At 32.6% G+C, this 5,388-nt stretch overlaps 1 long non-coding RNA gene across 1 annotated transcript; it reads left to right on the top strand.

Moving 5' to 3' along the window:
• Nucleotides 1-228: 228 nt before the first annotated feature.
• Nucleotides 229-4,599, top strand: LOC109058247. Its single transcript, XR_006155453.1, has 5 exons — nucleotides 229-607; nucleotides 1,455-1,533; nucleotides 2,427-2,531; nucleotides 3,571-3,689; nucleotides 4,538-4,599. It is a non-coding gene; the product is annotated as an uncharacterized LOC109058247 (long non-coding RNA).
• Nucleotides 4,600-5,388: the final 789 nt, after the last annotated feature.

The following is a 5,388-nucleotide window of genomic DNA, read 5'->3' as shown; positions in this document are numbered from 1 at the left end:
ATAATATATATTATGCATGTGCCTACCAGCAGATACATGCCGTTTTAACAGTGTAAAACGTTGTTTCATACACACAAGAGCGTTTTAGAAATGGAAACTTGTTTTAACATTAACAGTGAGGCTAAGTGACGAAGAACGTTGATGAATCACAAAATCATGTTACCGCGACTTGACTAAACCACAGAAACACCTATTCGTCAATGTGAAGTTAATACTTATGTTTAATTTACTTTATATAAAATCAAACATACACCACACATATCAATGACAATGAATCAGGATACGTACCTCAGTTTTCCCGCAGCGATCACTTCCACGTGCGAATAGATGTGATGATCAAGCACATGCGCAGTACTGATGAGGAGTCGACTCCAAAAGAGTCGATTCCTTGAATCTGACCAGCCCAGTTTTCGAAGTAGACTTAATATAAAATTATTAATATTCAACTCAGGCTGTGTCTCCACTAATTTGGGAGTCACTCTAAAAGAACCTGAAACCGATTACACGAGGGACAATAGCAGTTTAAAGTTTTTATGACTGAAGCAGAATTTCAGCACAACTGCAAATAACGCTGACTCTCAATGTGGTTTTCACTATTGTTTTTTAGGTAAGTTTCGTCTATATAATTACACAAATAGTACATTAAAGTGTTTCTGACACTTTATTTCATGTAAATGATACGCTTCCGTTTAATATTTACTTTATAGAAATGGTTTAGTGTCGTCAGAAAAAGTCCGTTAGCATCTCCACTGTAAGTCTAACTACAAGAGGTAACGATAAACTTGAGCTCTTATTTATTAAGTTTGGGCTTTATATGTCATCTTATTTGTGGATGAGCGCTCTCTCTCGCTCTCTCTCTCTCTATCTGTTTTTGTTTCTCTCTCTCTCTCTATATATATATATATATAACTCTCTCTGTTTATTGGAAGTAAGCTAATTAATTTAACCTAAAAGTATGCACTGTACAGTTAACGTTACATCACTTACAATGGGCTGAAACCTTCAGGTTTTGATCTTTCATAGTAACGTTAAACACATAAATACCACTTGTTCTGTTATTTCAGAAGTGCCAGAAAAGAAAAAAAACCTCTATGACACAGGAGATGTTCCTGATTTTAAAATTTCTGAAGGGAGATAATGAAAACACAGACACACACACACACACACACACACACACACACACACACACATATATATATGTGTGTGTGTGTGTGTGTGTGTGTGTGTGTGTGTGTGTCTGTGTTTGTTTGCTTGTTAGTTATTTTGATGTCCACGCTGTAGGAGCATTACTAAATTAGTAAAACTAAAATGTTTAAGTCTTTTTTTTGTATATATTCTGTCAATTATTTTTTTTTTCTTTTCTGCATTTCACCTCTGCTATAGTTTATTTATAATAAACCTGTCATTGTATAATGAATATTGTTGTCTCTGTGACAGTATGCTTATGTTCCCAGGTTCTTCCATGCTGATGGCTGTGCTCTAGAGTCATATCTCCTGTCGAAGAACATTTTTAGACATTATGAACCATGAAAAGTAAGTAATTCCTCAAACATACACTATCATTCAAAAATGTAAGGGCCAGATTTGTAAAAATAAATATTTTATGCTCACCACTGCTGCATTTATTTGATTAAAATACAGTAAAATAGTAATATTGTGAAATTACCATTTTATAACTATTTTCTATTTCAGTATGTTTTAAAAAGTGATCAAAGCTGAATTTTCAGCATCATTACTCCAGTCTCCAGTGTCACATAATCCTTCAAATATTAGTCAATTCTTATAAAGTGCAAGAAGCTCTTACAAATATTAATGTAAATAGTATTTTTTTTCCTTTGGTGATTTGTATTGTATACCCAGAATGCAATGCACAATGAAGTAGATTCCCATTCTCTAACTCCAATCTACACACTCTCACACCGTGTCTACACTGGACGCACCAAAGTGACTGTTGAAAATCATTTGAACTTTGTCAGTACATCATAAATAGAAAGAGGCATCAGTTTACCGTCTGTGATTTGTTGTGTCGTGCCATGCCACATCCAGTGTACGAGAGCATTACTGATTAAAATAGGCTCTGTTGTATTTTGTTGTGCCGTCCAGTGTAGACACAGTGTTAGAGCTCTTATTAAATATCATTACATATGATTCATGTATGATGCCATTCATCACTGATAGATCTTTTCTATTTCATTGATAAACCACAAGGTAACTGTAACATATTTAAACAATATTAATAAGAATAAATAAAAATGCATCTGTGACTTACTGTAATATTGCTTTTTATTTTTCAGTGGGTTGAAAGTTCTTATTAAACACATAGCTTTATTCTCATCTCTGTGCATTTTCAGACGTTGTGCATATTTCTGAATCAAATTTTTTTAACTTTTTAACATCATAATATTGGTTGTCTTCTCTTTTGTCAGAGTTTAGCTCCAACCCCAGTTAAGCAGATCGGGGCAGCCTGATCAAGGATCACCAGAAACTCTGCAGAACATTGGTCCTCCAGCCCAGGACTGGACACCAGTGTTGTAAGTCATCAATCTAGAAGTTATCCTGCCTCTTTGAAGTGTCATGTTCAGAATATATTACAGGAGATCTCTCATTGTCTCTTAAGGTCCACTTATATGCAGAGTTTTGCTCCAACCTGCATTGCACCTGAACACATTAATCAAGGTCTTCAGTTTTACAAACTATTAGTGTTGTCACGGTACCAAAATTTCAGTATTCGGTACCAGTACCAGTGAAAATCCATTGTACTCGGTACCAATTTCAGTACCAAAGCAAAACACAAAAACATGCTAATTAATTTTTTATTATTATTATTATTATTATTAGCTGCACTTATACTAACAATTAACACTTATACTAACAATTAACTAACAAAACAGCGTTCATTTCAATCCGACATTCAAATGTTTATCAGGATATATATACACAATTATATATATCCTGATAAACATACACAGAATGACAGTCAATCACTGATCTTTATTGAACTGCTTTTATAGTTTTAATAATTACTTTATTTGTAATGAACACAATAAAGGGATTTTACAATGGATTATTTGTTTTTTTTACTTGAATGCTTTTGTTCAGATGTAAAATAAAAAGTGAATTATTATTAAGAAAAGAACTGGAGGAAAAGATGCAATGTTGCTCTGTGATTTTGCTTTGGAACCTTCAGAAAACTTTAACCTGATTTTTCATTTTAAATTGACTTTGCCAACTCTTTCAACTTCAAACTGGTGTAGTTCAGTAATTTTTTGTCAGATTTCAACAAATTCTACATCATTTTGAAGGACTATTAATGAGAATAATAATAATAATAAAAAAAAAAAACTCATTTTTGCTCATTGTGACTTATTTTGCCAGCACAGGTCACACATGCTACTTAATTTCCACTTGAGAGTGGTCAGATTTAAAGTCTGAGATTAGTCCATCAGTTCTTGAATTTCAATTGTGTGTGTGTGTGTGTGTGTGTGTGTGTGTGTGTGTGTGTGTGTGTGTGTGTGTGTGTGTGTGTGTCTGTGTGTGTGTGTGTGTGTGTGTGTGTGTGTTTGAAACAAGAGTGTCTGTCTCAGAAGCTGAAGAAAAGAGGCCACACCTCAGAGGAAATAAGCGCCCCCTAAGTGTACAGAAATACGTGGCAGAGAAGATCAGTTACAAACCAGATAAAACTGTCAGTGGTAAGTATTTACATATCCATATCCGAATGTAATTACTACAACCTCTTATATGATTTGAAGTAAATAGAGACTATGTACCATAAAAAGTAGACAATGTAATTATTCAAGACTATTTGTGACCCTGGACCACAAAACCAGTTATAAGGGTAATTTTTTAAAAATGTAGATTTTTATATCAATAATATTAAGAATTAATTTTCCATTGATGTATGGTTTGTTAGGAGGACAATATTTGTCTGAGATACAACTATTTGAAAATCTGGAATCTGAGGGTGCAAAAAAATCTAAATATTGCGAAAAATATTTAAAGTCCAAAGCAAAGCATTTTTTTAATCAAAAATTAAGTTTTGATACATTTATGGTAGGAAATTTACAAAATATATTCATGGAACATGATCTTTACTTAAAATCCTAATGATTTTTGGCATGAAAGAAAAATCGATAATTTTGTCCCATACAATGTTTTGTTGCCTATTGCTATAAATAAACCCCAGCGACTTAAAACTGCTTTTGTGCTCCAGGGACACATTTATTCACTCACTCATAACAACAAACAACACTGAACTACACCTAAACCATTGAGATATTCAACACAGCAGACAATAATTAATGACAATATGCATCTATTAAAGCAGCGCATAAGATAAATTAAAAATTATCTGCTTTAAAAAATGTGTCCATTACACATTTTATAAACATAAAAAAAACATGATGATGTTTTGTCAACAACTAAGTTTTTGCAACTTTTTTGAGATTGCCATATAAATATATGTATGGATAATCTCACATACTGGTAATGTGGTTTTAAGTGGTACATTGTCCTAACAAATTTTCCTTCTCTTTTGCAGGTCTAAGACAGCTACAATGAAGCCACAAATGCAGTTCATAGTTCCTGTATTTCTATAATGCATTAATGAATAACACAGTAATAAAAAAAAATTTAATGTCAAGGTTTTGTGTTAATTCCAGCTATGTTGAGTATTCTGTGAATAATTTAGATTTTAGGTGCATATTCTTAATTCTTTGCAAAACAACCTGAACTGTTTGCTATTGAAAGGTTGGTATGTAGTTTAAAATAAATAAAAATGATATTCTTGACAAAACCTGTGTATAGTTGTATTAATAATTTAAATTATTTAATTAATCAGTGGCCTAATTACCAGTTATCAGGTAAACATTAAAATCAGAACCAATACAAAAACTGCAACGGAAACCAATAAATATGTGCAAATAAAGACCAATAGAATCTTGTAATGGAACCATCAGAACCAATACAAAACTGTGATGGAAACCATTAAATATGTGCAAATAAAGACCAATACAAACTTGTAATGGAAACACCAGAACCATTACAAAACTGTGATGGAAACCATTAAATATGTGCAAATAAAGACCAATACAAACTTGTAATGGAACCATCAGAACCATTACAAAACTGTGATGGAAACCATTATGTGCAAATCGTGACCAATACAGATTTGTAATGGAAACCTATACAAACCAATAAATCCTAATGGAATATGCCCAAAACACACTACGTAATGGAAACCATTTGGTAATGGTTTTAATGGTTAATTGCTGATGGTTTGTAATGGAAACCATTAGAATTTCTGTAATGGTTTCTATTGGTTTTTTCAGCAGGGTAACGTGTAATAGATTCAAACGGCCTAACAGTAAAAGGGGTGGAACCATAACTTTT

The sequence above is a fragment of the Cyprinus carpio genome, chromosome B8, assembly GCF_018340385.1.
Source record: "Cyprinus carpio isolate SPL01 chromosome B8, ASM1834038v1, whole genome shotgun sequence".
NCBI classification, from domain to species: domain Eukaryota; kingdom Metazoa; phylum Chordata; class Actinopteri; order Cypriniformes; family Cyprinidae; genus Cyprinus; species Cyprinus carpio.
This window is presented reverse-complemented; position numbering and strand designations above follow the sequence as displayed.